At 46.7% G+C, this 14,983-nt stretch overlaps 1 protein-coding gene across 1 annotated transcript in view; it reads right to left on the reverse strand.

Annotated features, from left to right (window-relative positions):
• Positions 1-14,983, reverse strand: part of LMO3 (LIM domain only 3) — a 109,961-nt gene that overhangs the window by 35,439 nt on the left and 59,539 nt on the right. The gene's annotated exons all lie outside the window — the stretch shown is intronic.

Here is a 14,983-nt window from a genome sequence, read left to right on the forward strand (position 1 = left end):
CGGTTTTAAATTAAGGGTCTCAGAAGCTAAGCAGGGTCGGCCTGGTCAGTATTTGGAAGGGAGACCGGCAAGGAATGCCAGAGTCACAACGCGGAAGCAGGCAAATGCAAACCACCTCCGAACGTCTCTTGCCTTGAAACCCCCATGGGGTTGCCATAGGTCAGGTGTGACTTGATGGCAAAATATATATATATATATTTGCAGTTGGCAAGTGCAGCAAAGGAAATATTTCTGGGCGCTGGAACAAAATGCTGCTCTGGACAGAACTACTCCTGGCGCTATGCTGAGTTTGGTATTTGCCTCAAGTGGTAAATTTGGGGTACAAGTGTTCTAAAAGAACAACGACCTGTATGTAAAACAAAACACATCTGGAGTCCTTGCCCTCCGGTTTATCATCTAAGAAGCCAGATACACAAGGGAAGGGGAACAGAAGAAGAAGGGAGAAGGAGGTCAGTGCAAAGAGGTGAGTTTCTGAACAGGAATGTTTAAAAAAAAAAACACATAGCAGAATTCTCTTTGGGAGGGATGAAGAAGGCATCTCTCTGCAGCTGCTGGGTAAAAGCTCCCAGCAATCCTGGCTCCTCTGCCCTGCAACTGGGGCCGGGACTGCACCTCTCTTTGCTTCTGAGGTCAGAGGGCTAATTTAAACAGCAGCAAATTAAAATCAATTAATTTGTTTTTCCTGCATGGGTAGACAAGGGGGGTAAAGATGGTGTTGATTTGACCCCTGTGCAAGATGTAGGGACTTCCCCCTGACTGAGAAAAGACAACCCTGGACTTACCAAGAGCCAGTGTGGTGCAGTGGTTAAGAGTGTCGGACTAGGATCTGGGAGACCCAGGTTTGGATCCCTGCTTGTGCCATGGAAGCTTGCTGGGTGACCTTGGGACAGTCACACTCTCTCAGCCTAACCAAATGTCACAGGGTTGTTGTGAGGATAAAATGAAGGAGAGATTATGTGAGCCAGCCTGGGTCCCAACTAGGGAGAAAGGTGGGGTATAAATTACTAATAATGAGAGAAGAAGAGATTGGATTTATGCCCTGCCCTTCACTACCCAAAGGTGTCTCAGAGCAGCTTATAAACTCCTTTCCCTTCCCCTCCCCACAACAGATACCCTGTGAGGTGGGTGGGGCTGAGAGAGGTCTTGATAGAAACTGCTCTTTTTCAAGAACAGCTCTTATCAGAACTACGGCTTGCCCAAGGTCATCCAGCCAGGTGCAAGTGGAGGAGTGGGGGAATCAAACCCGGTTCTCCCAGATTAGAGTCCGCACACTTAACCACTACACCAAACTAGCTGTTTAAAATACCTGGGGCTGTTTTGTAGCCGCAGGACAAGGGGCGGGGCTGGGAAAGGAGGTTTCGCCCTCTGGCTGCGGCTCAGAGCCTTGCAGCCCCAGGGAAACTCCTGGCAGCATTGGGTTAGCCCAAAGCCCTGTGGTCCTCTCCTCCCCCTTATTAAGCCATGTTGCTGCTAGGCCCTCGCTCAGTCAACTGAGAAGGGATATCAACACCCCCCATTTTTGCTACTTTTGAGGCTCTTCAGAGGTTTCACCCAAGCAAGAACATTCAAATTTATCTGAAAACATTCACTTGGGATAAAATTCGGTGGCAACCAATGTTCCCTCTAAGCTGTGAAGTCTTGTGAGCAAAAATTCTACTTTGTGAGCTTCTGGCATTAAAGTTGTGAGCGAGCGGTTTGGCTACTGCATAAATTAGTTTGCTCTGTAGCCATCTTTCCTGAGCTAAGACAAAAATGTGTGAGCCGGAGGCTAAAAACCTGTGAGCTAACTCACACTAACTCAGCTTGGAGGTAACACTGGTGGCAACCAACAATTCGGCAACTTTGCCCTGAATGAAGAATTTTGGCACCAGCCCCAGACACCAAACAGGATACACAGTGCTGGGCAAGAAGAGAATCCCAAAGGAGTGGCTGGCTGCGTTGGTCTATTTTAGCAAAGAAGTCCAGTGGCGCCTTAAAGCCTAACAATGTATGAACCATAGAAATGCAGCCTCTCTAAAGACTAACCTTAGTGTTTTCTGTGGGTCCCTGGCAGCGTTCCCTCTAAGCTGCATTAGCTGCCGGATGACTTTGGGGCAAGCCATCGTTCTGTCAGAGCTGTTCTCGAAAAAGAGCAGTTTCTCTCAAAGCTCTCTCTGCCCTGCCTACCTCACAGGCAGTGTTCCCTCTAAGCTGAGTTAGTGTGAACTAGGTCACAGCTTTTTAGCCTCCGGCTCACACGTTTTTTGTCTTGGCTCAGGAAGGATGGCCCCAGAGCAAACTAATTTATGCAGTAGCCAAAATGCTCACTTACAACTTTAATGCCAGTAGCTCACAGAGTAGCATTTTTGCCCACAAGACCCCCACAGCTTAAGAGGGATCATTGGTCCCTGGTGAAGACCAATGTTCCCTCTAAGCTATGGAGCCCTGTGAGCAAAAATTCTACTTTGTGAACTATTGGCGTTAAAGCTGTGAGCAGGATATTTGGCTGCTGCATAAATTAGTTTGTTCTGGAGCCATCCTTCCTGAGCTAAGACAAGACTGTGCGACCCGGAGGCTAAAAAACTGTGAGCTAGCTCACACGAACTCAGCTTAGAGAGAACACTGGTGAAGACCCCAGGAATATCCCTGAGAAATACTGCCACCTTTACAAATTCTTTTTGCGTTCTTCACTCTGATATTTTAACCAGAGCAATACAGTGAGGCAGATATATATAAAAAAAGACTCACACAAAAATGTTATGCACATAGAATGATGCAAAAACCAAGACCGGGTTTTAAAAAAAAAAAGAGGTTATAAATGATTTCTAGATGCTTATAGCTTGGCTTTGCTCTACCACTCATGCACCAAAATGTCTTTAAAACCTCTGCGGCTAAAGTCAATATCAATATTCCATCTATTTTCATGCACTCCCTGTGTAGGCTTCCTTCTACACACAGAAATTACACCAAGATCATGTACAACAATCTATCTGTGCACAGAGAACCAATTTCAGGGACTGGAGACACTGGGCGTATTAGAAAAACAAACAAATGTGAAACCAGAGTTCTGAAAGCTCTATGGTCCAGGAGCCCTTGGCCAGCTATGGTAGGAATACCAAATACACTGCTACTAGGGATGGGCATAAACTGGCAAAATTGAGCTTCATTTCTCTTTGTGGTTCGTGGGGCCACGCGAACCACAAACCTTCACAAACCTTCCAGTTTGCTGAACCAGTTTGTTTCATGAGGTTCGTGATGTGATAGAATGCCCCCCCCCCATGGGACAGAGGATGCCAAACTCACAGTGAGTCTCCAGCTGACTCTCCTCTACCTGCCCTCCATGTTTGGTGAGGATTGGATTTAGGAGGGCCGAGTTACACCCCCCCCAAGTAGGTGCCCCCAGGAAAGTGCTCTCTGGGGAAATCAGGTTCAGGAGTGTGTTGAACATCAAACTCACAGTGGGCATCCCTGGGATGCCCCTCTACCTGCCCTCCAAGTTTGGTGAGAATTGGCTTGGGGTGGTGGTGGAGTAGCAGCCCCCCAAAGTAGGTGCCCCCAGGAAAGTGCTCTCTGGGGAAATTAGGAGTGTACAGAACGAAACCCCTGCAAGCCAGAGGCATCAAACTTGCAGCACAACTCCCTGGGATGCCCCTGTCCTTGTCCCCCAAAGAGCAGAATTGGAGCTCTCTTATTAGTGGCCAGAGCTGCCTGTCGAGCTTTCAAGGGACACTACTGGTGTTTCCAGGGCTGCAGAAGTCCATCCCCCCAGTTGCTTTGACGATTGTAATTGATCTGCGCCAGCATGTCTGCCACGGATGTCAGTGACATGCACCACCACGCACTGCCCAAACCTCCGAAAACCACATGGGGGGTCATGGGAGGCTCATGAACCTCAGCTCACGAACCAGGTGATTTTCGTCATGAATTTAGGTTTGTGCCCATCCCTACCTGCTACCCCAAGGTAGGGCTGCCAACTCTGGGTTCAGAAACTTCTGCATATTTGGGGTTGCAGCCTGGAGATGTAAGGAGTTGGAGAGGGTGTGGCCTCAGCAGGGTATAATGCCTTTGAGTCCATCCTCTAATTCTGCCATTTCCTCCAGGGGAACTAACAGTCAGCTGCAATTTTAGGAGATCTCCAGTGTTGGAACCCTACCCCAAAGCCTTCGAAAATGGTTCAGCATTTTGAGCCAGTTGCCACCCTGAAAATGGTCCTCTAAATCCAGCCCTTGCAAAAGATTCCTCACCACGGAGAGTATCGTGTTTACTGGTGTAGTACAATGACTTGGAGTGGCAAGGACGAGGCTTGAACCTCACTGATATCCTTCATCCAGTTACTCTGTCTTAGCGTAACCTCCTCCACAGGGCTGTTGTGAGGACAAGACAGGAACAGTCTAGAAGCACTGGCCTCAGCTCCTTACACAAAGTGATGGATGCAAATACGATAAATCACACAATCGCATTGTTCTTTATCACACTGAGTACAGAGGCCTTGAAAACCCGCGTCTGGAAGTGGGGGTGGGGAGGAATAAAATTAAGATGAATTACTTACTCAATTAGCCAAATGAAGAATGGAAGAGGAAGGCCATTTTTCATGCAGCCCAGGAACCAGAGGGAAAGCTGGAGGAGAGGGGTGTGTGTGTGTCTGTGGAATGGCTATGGGATGGATGTCGACTGAAATGCGGGGAAATGAGCAGGAAGGTTAAACCCCATTGGAGAGTCTGAGCTGAACTCCAGTCGTGACTGCAAACAATGCCGCGGCTGAATCTCCCCCTTCGGTATAACAGCTGGGTCGGCTGCTAGGCTCGGAAATAAATTATGCTGTGCTTTATTAAATGGTAAACAGCTGTTTCAGTCACAATACAGCACATGCTAATTGAAGAACGCCTTCAGCACTTTGCCTATAATAAAGGGCTTTTAAAGGGAGGGAAGAAAATATGCACCATGTACAGAATTACCCACACAGGTGCCATTTCCTTTTAATTCAGACACCCGGGCCATTGCTGGTGAGGAGCATGTTCCGAAAGACAATCGCCAGCCACCAGAATATTCAAATGACCATGAGCTTGTTGTTCCAGAGTCCAAGGTATTCTGGGTCTTTATGCTCTGGTTCTTGCGGGGTTTCCAAGACCTGGTTTTGCGGGGAGGGATCCGCCTGTGAGCAAGAGAAGCTCCAAGGTGGAGTCGCAAAGCGGCAGGTAAAACACTTTCTGTTCTAACACGAGCACCACACTAGAGAGTTCTTCCTAGAGAAATGGAATTAACAAGCAAGGGTCCGGGGGCAAACGTCTAACCCGGTTGACACTTTACTAGCAAAATGAATACACAAGTGGCTCTAGAATCCCTCCACTCTTAGGACATTGTCACCTGCCCCTTCGTAAACAATGTCCTCAAAGTATAGCCAATAGAGAGTTCTTCCTGGAGAAATGGAATTAACAAGCAAGGGTCCGGGGGCAAACGTCTAACCCGGTTGACACTTTACTAGCAAAATGAATACACAAGTGGCTCTAGAATCCCTCCACTCTTAGGACATTGTCACCTGCCCCTTCGTAAACAATGTCCTCAAAGTATAGCCAACTAACTGCATACCAGTTTTCCTTCTTTAAAGAAAAAAATAAAATAAAGGCACCTGCAGTACAAAATAACCCCACAAATATCCCCGTATACTGTAGCCCCTACAATGTACTGGTGCAAAAAATCCAAACACCAAAAAACCCACAACGTGAACAGATGAGGGGGCCCCCCAATGATCCGAGGAAGCATTTTTAAAGGTTCTGGAGAGATACGGTGGGGTCCTTCTATTCACGGAAAGGTGACCTAACACAAGAACATAAGAGACGCCAATGTTGGATCAGGCCAGTGGCCCATCCAGTCCAACACTCTGTCACACAGTGGACAAAAATACCAGGTGCCATCAGGAGGTCCACCAGTGGGGCCAGGACACTAGCCCACTGTTGACCCCCCCCCCCAAGCATTCCACAGATAAGGTCCCTTTGAATGTAAATGTGGGCTATCCAAATCTGCCTACAGGATCAGAACAAACAGCATACTCTGAGGATACTCTCAAAATGATCTTCAGGAGTTGCAACCAAGGGTGGTGAAGGCACCGTGTCTGGAAACGGTGCCCAGGCTGTGGGCGTTCTACCTGCAAAGACCACTGCAGCAGTGAAGTGACGTGTCACGGACGGTTGGCACAACCTGTTCTTGGACCGAAGAACATTTACCTCCCTGCAGAGTTGAGTTTTTGTGGCATGCAAAGACCACTGCAGCAGTGAAGTGACATGTCACGGTTGGCACAACCTGTTCTTGGACTGAAGAACATTTACCTCAATGCAGAGAGTTGAGTTTTTGTGGTAGAAAAGAAACACCCCAGACATAATTATTAATGCTAACTTAATGATTACAGGGCGGGGAAGGAATAAGTGGGCCAGAGATGTACCGACTCGTGAGGAACAATGCCTGTGGGCTGAACGGGAAGAGGAGGAGCCCCCATCTGTTCTCCCTGACTAGTGCTCCTACGGGCAAAGGTGCTAAGCCAATGGGTGCTCACTAATCAGCTTTATATTTAAAAATGGGCCTGGCCTCCAGTATGGGTGGGGCTGTGGATTAGCAGCAGAGCACCTGATTTGCATGCAGAAGGTCCCGGGTTCAATCCTCAGCATCTCCAGCTAAAGGAACCAGATAGTAGGTAATGAGAAAGATATCTGTCTGAGACCCTTAAGAGGTGCCGCAAGTTAGAATAGGCCAGGGATCCCCAATGTGGTGCCTGTGGGCAATGGCGCCCACCAACATCTTTCCTGGCACCTGCAAAGTGGCTTTAGGGTGTGGGTGGGGCCAGGTAGGTCTTTTGCCCAGCAAGACTTCCAGTTGACTATTGGGTGATTTGATTGGCTGTGCAGATTTTTAAAAGATGTTGCTTCGACAGCAGCTGCAACGACAGCACAAGGACCTTCACTGTGCAACTGAAGTTAAGGTGTGGCAGTCATTTTGTGGCTGGCTCCGCCTCCTGCTGCAGCCATTTTGTGGCAGCCATTTTGTTACGGCGCCCACCATGCTGTGTCAGAATTCCAAAAGTTCCTGCAGTCTCAACAAGGTTGGGGACACCAGGAATAGGCAATACTGTTTAGATACTGCAGTGGTCTGACCTGGTCGTTCTCTTTACATGTCACCGTGAACACGTGCACAATCGGCATGTACGTGTGTGTAAGGAGGTGCCAACACACGTTCACTTTACAAATGAAACCAGGGACTAGTACCTGGACAAATGTGTTGAATTTAACCATGAGAATTACTCAATGCACATATAAAGAAAGCTCAAGCGTGCACTGTACACAGATTGTACGTGCATTCCCTGTAACTTGTGAATGGGGGTATAAAGCAGATACATGAGTTCAAAGTATTCTGAACAAATCTGTGAGCCAGAACCCACTTTGCAGTTGCATGAAGTATTAAAAATCTTTATTGGGTTGGCTGCAACAAACTAATGAGGCTCTAACATGTCTTTGGAAATTATGAATGAAAATGCACTTCAAACCAACATCGTAATGTTTCATTGATAGGAAGAAGGGGGGAAAAAAGACTTCTGAACACCTCCAGTAATGCAGTCTCTGACCTCAAGCATCCGCTCTGCCCCTCAGTTTACCTCTCAGTAAAAGGGGACATTAAACTGCCTTAGAAGAATGTTGAAAGGTTAAGCTTATAAAGACTGCGCCAATTGCAAAGTACTTTAGGAGGCTAAACCTTCTTTGGGAGCGAGAGAGAGAAATTTTGTCAGATCTCCTTTCAGGCGCCGAGTGCTAAAGATTCAAAACAATCTGTGCGATAGATGTTATTTGCAGAGTTAGAAACAGGGCCACTGCTTGGTGCGTGGATGTAGGGGAAATCTCTGCACAGAATTAAAAATAGATTCGAGGCAGAAGCATTTGTTGCCGCACCCTGTAATTACATTCAGCACAATCTGAAACGTCACCCCCGTGCGGTAATTTTAAAGCAAATAAGGTTCTTAAAATTTCTATGCGACAGAACAAAAACCTAGGGAAATAAGAAATCTCTTGGACTGCTTTGCAAAATCCATCTGGCAAAGCTGTCTCTTAATGCAACCTCCTGGTTACATAGAAAAAGAAAAAAAACTGCGCTGCCCCCCCCCCCCCCCCGGTCTTTGGACTGTTTGCTTCCTTTTATAAATTAAAGCTGCAGTATCCAAGGTATTTCCTTTGTTGTGTCACCTTCAGGACTTGCTGTTTGAAGTATTGCATCTGATCAGAATTTTAAGCAAAACCTTAAACAGTTACCACAAATAAAAAAATCAAAACACTGGACAATTCTGAAGCATACATACAGCATATGGAATGCAGAGATCCATCTGTAAATACGATCACTGCTCTAAAGTACAGATGTACTGATGTTAACCTTGGAATGTAGCAATTCCAAGAATGCAACCAGGCAGATGTGCGATTTGAACGTTACTGTTGATAAGCTACTAATACTGCAAAAGCATTTAGGTTTGTTTTTTTTTAAAAAAAATAATTAACAAAATGCTCCATAAGTGAAATAAAAGTTTCAACATGGGGGGGGGGGGGGGGGGGAACAGACCACACATAAATTTGCTACCGACTTATTGGTGAACAAATCCGAAAAAAGACTAGTCTATCTGGAATCTTTGGCAGTGTACCATTTTGCGCCATGATGAATTTCATGAAGTTGCATCAATAGGCTATTTCTGAAAACAGTGAGGATGGTGATATTACTGAAATGATTTTATTTCTAACCTTTGCACATTGTGCATTTAGTTATGACTGAAAATCACTGCAGAAAAGAGACATCTGTTGTCAGCAGTTCTGGTAACGGAATTAAATGGGGCCTAAGATTAAGAGGAACTCTGTTTCTTTGACAAATAAAGTTGTAGAATCACAGAGGTTCTGAGGTACATTTGCTCGTATATACTAGGGAAGGTTCTCTTCCCCCCCCCCAATTGTTAGGGAAAAATAAACTGAAAACAATAAAAACTGTTCAGTCAAAGCAGTTAAGTTTCTTCTTTCCAAGAAATGGTTACTTTCAGAAAAATTCTCGGCGTTGTATGTAGAGTAAATTCAGGAAAATGAAATCACACACAGACACACAACCCCTTGACTACATACATTAGTAAACATCTCAATTACTACATCCATAAAGGCACAACCTAGGGAAAAAAAGGAAAGGGGGGGGAAAAAGCAGGTGTCAGGTTGACATATATTGCTCATTAAAAAAAGGTGCTATTTGTATATGGGTTGCAATTCTTCACATGTATGAATATTAGTAACACATTGTAGGAAAGAAAAAGCCCTCGAGATTTAGCACTGTTTGAATATTTAATGCAACAATAGTTTGGCTTCCTAACAAACAGGAGAAAGGAAATTTGGGAGCACAATATATACGTGCACGCACGCCTACCTTGCTTGTTCGGCTTTTTTATTTTTTAACGCTGGTAACATCTCTGTAGCGCAGTTGGTTTGCAGACTCAAGAATAATAGGCAACACAGCCTAAGAAGAGGCAAATTACCACCTCCAACTCCCCACAAAAGTAGTAAGGCACATTGCTATTTGTACAAAACCAGCATGTGTGGCTTACAGGACAACATAAGCAAAACCCCGCCCCCAAAGATACTAACCGGATGGGCTCCTACCCCTAACCTTCCGTCTCTCTCTGGTTCTATTTAAAGCCTTAAAGAAATAAGACTGTTCTTTATACAGCACCAGTAAGTGTGGTACTTTACAGGGCAACATAAGCACCCCCTCCCCCCAAATACTATAACCATACAGGCTCCTACCCCTAACCTTCACTCTCCCTGCTTCTATTCAAATGCTTAAAGGAAAACAGACAGACAGACAACCAGAAACAAAACCCACAATGTACGACCTGTTGCGGCCTGAGATGATGAGAAATTTATAAAGAATGTTCAGATAGCTGAAGTGCCCAGCATGAAACCCCTGTAAACAAAAAAACGGGTTACACAAAATTTTTAAAAATCTCTCTTTCCTTCCCCCTCCTCCTGGTGTTTGAGTTCTCTCACCCTAACAATCCCACCTAGCCCAGAAGGATTGTGGAACAAGGCCATTACGCAAGGCGGCTTGCTAATTGAGAAGCTGATCAGGGCAGAGGGATGCTGCTTTACTACGTTAAGCATCAAAATCAAGCATGACTGGATTGACGCTGCCAAATCGCTGTCTGGAGGCCACTCCAAGCCAGGAGCAGCAGGGCTTTTCACACCTGAGAGCCCCCCCACTCCATCTACATCAAGTCGCATTAAGAAAGGAATGGATTACAGCACCGAGGTCCCTGCCCCCTTAAGAGCATCACTTGGACAGGCTTAATTGCTGCTCCTCGAGTCCCTCAGAAGTTATCAAATCCTACTCAAGCATCAGAGTGACGCCCGTTGCTATCTGCAGACTCCATTTACAGACTCTACCTTGGTCCCTTGTCCCTCGCAAGGAGAACCATGCAGCCCCAACAGGAAAAGCGAGAACGTGTTAGAATACCAGGTATGAGTGTTCTGAAACAAGAGACCCAATCAACCATAACCCCAGTTCACCATGATTTCACATACGAACAGGAACATTTCTGTACTTGGGGCACACACTCCTCTCACGCCAAGCAATATCATAGAACTAGGAAGAAGGCCTGTTGTGGAAATTGAGACAACGAGCTCTAGAAATAGGCTGTGGGCGAGTGGCGTCCCACTGTGGGTGGAGGAGTCTTTTTAGCATCAGTTTGCCAGGCACACTCTGAGGCCAGCGGCTCCGAGCGAAGAAGTGGCACCCTTCCAGGACGGGCAGGCCCGGGGGGAGACTGACGTTGGCTGCAGAGGCGCCTTGGTGGCGTCCCGCTCGTGCCCCCCCCCCCGAAAGTGGCGCAATGCAAAGCGGGAGTGCAGGTGGCCAAGGAAAGGGAAGCAGCAGCCAGGGCGAGGGCAAGAGCTCTGTGTGGGCGATGTTCCATGCGGTGTGTATGGCTGCGAGACTGCGCTCCAGCGGCAGGTGGCGGGAGAGGCAGTCAGCATGGTTGACGAAAGGGGGCTCCCGACTTGGCTGCACTCCCCCCCCCCAGTAAGCAGCCCGTTGAAGGCTGGAGTGAGGTTTTGCTTCAAGTGGTCCAGCTTTGCTTCCGTCACAGCAGAAACCTTGTCATCCTCCATCGTGGTGCGAGATGAAAGGGAAGGTTGGGACTGAGGCAACGCAGCAACCAATGGGTAGAGGCCCCTGGTGAACGACACATCAGGCAGCCAAAGGCTGCGGGTGTGTGTGGAATGTTCAGGCAAGAGAGACACGAAAACTCAAATATATATAAGGAGAGAGCATAGAATGCTCGCGTTGGAAGGGACCTTTCAGGTCATCTAGTCCAACCCCCTGCACTCTGCAGGAGCATAGCCGAAAGATAGCCCTACAACATACCTGAAAGATGGTCATCCAGTCATCCAGTATCACTGAACCACTCCTCACTTAGGCCCATACACTGCTGAAGCTACTTTGCCTGATGTTTGTTTCTTTCTGTCACCACAGTTACAGCTTTTCCTGCACTTATTTCTGACAGAGAATTGATAGTCTAGGAGAAAAACCCAAATCCAAGTGCCCAACTGGCATCAACATCTAAAAAACTGGTTCTGGTGAACAGTACTTGAACTGGCCCAAGAGGCAAAGAAGTTGGATTCTCCTTCTCCTATATGCAATGGTGTTCTGTGACCCCCACACAACAATTTCTACACAGGGTTCAGCCCTGAAGTTGTCCATTGCATACAACTTCTTCTCTCTTCAGCACAATCACATCTCTGTCCTTCTTTCCTTCTAAGGCACACCACCACCTTCTAGAAACATAGCATTCTTCCCGAAGACACAATTTGTGTCACACATATAACAACTTTGTTGAACAGGCAGATCCGAATCTTTCTCATATTATAGGCACTGGACTGCTGAGAACTGGTGATTTGATATCATTTCATGAGTTGATGCCTAAAGTTAAACTCAGTCCGGACAAGACCAAGGCGCTGTTGGTCAGTGACCGAGCCAACTGAGGAATCAGCCTCAGAAGGACCAGGTTTGTATCTTGGGGGTGCTGCTGAATCCAAGCCTATTTTGGGGGGCTCAGGACTCTGCCATGGCATGCAGAGCTTTCAGTGTATATATCAAGAGTGTGCCATTTGTCAGAAAGCATAATCTGTCCACAGTGATCTGTGCTCTGATCACATTCAGGTTAGATTCCCATGAAATACTTCATGCTGGAAACTATTTGCAAACAGGGTAGTTCAAAACTGAGTCAGCCAGGTTATTGTCAGCAGCTGGATAAAGGAATAGTTATTACACCTGTGTGTAAGGATCTGCCCCAGCTGCCCACCTGTTTCTGGGCACAATTCAAAGGGCTGTGCTCTTACCTTTAAAACCCTGAACAGCTAGGGGACAGTGTACCCAAAGGTCCACTCCATCCCATACTTTTCATCCTACAAGTTAAGGCCTTTCTTTTTCCAAAGCCCTACTTGCTGGGCCCCTTGCCTACAGAGGTGGATAGTAACCAGAGGACTTTTTCAGTGATGGCAGCTTATTTTTGGAATGCCCTCTCCCTTAACATCTCACTTAGAATTTAGTTTATTGTCCTTTAAACACCGGGCCAATATGCCTGTTTTAATTTAAGGATTCCTTCTTTTTAGCTGCTTTTTAATGGTCAGCCTCTAGCCTGTGAGCCGTTTTATGTCTTGTTTTAATAGTCATAATTTTTTGCTTGTGGCTGTTATGATTTATTGTACTGTTTTCATCTCACAAGCCACCTCAAGCAGTTATCTGGAGAGGCAGTATATACATGTTCTAAATGAAACCCCAAGCAGTGAACTGATATTTGAACACAGACTTTTCTGGTTGATAACTCGTGCTCTTAACCAATGCTCCCTCTAAGGTGTGAAGTCTTGTGAGCAAAAATTCTACTTTGTGAGCTACTGGCATTAAAGTTGTGAGCGAGCAATGTGGCTATTGCATAAATTAGTTTGCTCTGGAGCCATCCTTCCTGAGCTAAGACAAAAATGTGCGAGCTGGAAGCTAAAAAACTGTGAGCTAGCTCACACTGAACTCAGCTTAGAGGGAACACTGCTCTACACCAGTTTTGAACACCAGTTTTGGTGTCTGTGTCAACCACTTCACTGGTCTCATTGTTGCTATTGCAGCGGTACTAACAGAATCAGCAAACAGTGAGGAGTGAAATAGAATTAAGTCGATTTGGGCGAAGGGCTGAGATTGGAGAATATTTTAATACCCCATGAAAAGCAGTGCCTCTTTTTGGTGGGTAACTGTAGTAGTAAAACTAAACTTTCCATGTTTTGGGGTAATTTTTTGTCAGGTAACAAGAACAGGAGAAAAAGGGTACCTGTGGGCTTGTTCACCTTGACCTGGATGGCCCAGGCTAGCTCAGTCTCATTAGAACTTGGAAGCTAAGTAGGGCCAACCTTTGCTAGTACTTGGATGGGAGACCACCAAGGAAGTACAAGGTTGCCCTGCAGAGTCATCTCTTGCCATGGAAACACTATGGGCTATGACTTGATGGCACTTTACACACACATGGGTTGTTCAAAGGGTACTGTACAACCATTTTGACTCCCCCAACCCAAACTTTTTCACAGGTAAGATTTGTACATAGCACTAATCCCTAGAAAGAGTCGATTCCAACTTCCCTAGTATAAAATGGAAGATTTGTATTCACTTGCCGTGAAGCTTCCTTCTCGGTGGTCCAGAGTGGGGCAGTCCTAGACTCCTTACTCCTGGGAAAGCACCTCCCCCTTCCATAGGCAGGGCCAGCAAACTTTGATCCCAGAGGGGAGGGGCTTATCCTTTGATCCCCCGTCATACCGAAAGCCACCTCCGAGCTGCTGTAAATTCACTTTAAAAATAACTCCTTCCCCCTCAGACAACTGGGGATTACCATCACAGCCATGGGCTTAAACAAATACAAGCCTGTATTTTAACCATTAGAGCAAACAAACAGCAACAGTCTGCCACATCACGTAATCAGTTAGACCATATTAATGAACAGCTGAACCACTGCAAAACGTAAAGGACTGGAAGTCGTGTCCATCAAGAGAGGGTGGGTAGGACTGCCCCACTCTGGACCACTGAGACGGAAGCTTCACGGCAAGTGAATACAAATCTTCCATTCTCCGGTGGTCCAGGAGTGGGGCAGTCCTTGACTCCTTATTCCTGGGATGTAAAAAAGCAGTGCTCCCCCCGGGTGGGTCACACAACTTCCGGTGCCTACAGGGCCTGAAGGAGCACTCTACTGTCAAATGCTGCTTCTGCCGAGGCTAGTTTGTCGATCCTATAGTACTTTGTAAAGGAATGGACAAATTTCCATGTCACCACCTTACAAGTGACTTCTAGGGATGGCAAGGCCCTATATGCCACTGACGTGACTGCCACTGATGTGACTGCCCCCCATAGAGTGCCCTGTAACCCCTACTGGAGGTACTAACCCCTACACCTTGTATGCCTGACTGATCCTTATCCACCTGCTCAGGGCAGAAATGGAGACACTCTAGGAGGGAAGTACCATATCTTCCTATCTATGGAACCAGGAGTTAACTTTGGGGATGAATGCTGGGGCTGGTCTGAGGACGACCCTGTCGTTGTAGAAGGTACATAAATCTGTGTACCGACAAAGCTCTCAGCCCCAAAAACCTACGCGCTGAAGTGAATCCCACTAAGAAATTGTTTTCAGAGTAATATCTTTCATGGGACATGATGCCATTGGTTGAAATGGCTCCTTGCATAGTGCTCGTAGCACTGCATTTAAATTCCATGCGGAGAACCTGTGTACCTGTGGTGGATTGAGGAGGGAGGCCCCCCTCAAAAACCGCCATATGTGTGGTGATGGGGAAAAACCTACCTTTCCTAGCCCCTCCAACCGTGGAAAGGGCCATAACCTGTCACCTTAGAGAACTAGTACTCAACCCTTTACTCGGACCCTGTTGAAGAAAAGCCATTCCCATCTGCGCCCGCA

The sequence above is a fragment of the Gekko japonicus genome, unplaced genomic scaffold, assembly GCF_001447785.1.
Source record: "Gekko japonicus isolate JY-2015 unplaced genomic scaffold, Gekko_japonicus_V1.1 scaffold2187, whole genome shotgun sequence".
Classification (NCBI taxonomy): domain Eukaryota; kingdom Metazoa; phylum Chordata; class Lepidosauria; order Squamata; family Gekkonidae; genus Gekko; species Gekko japonicus.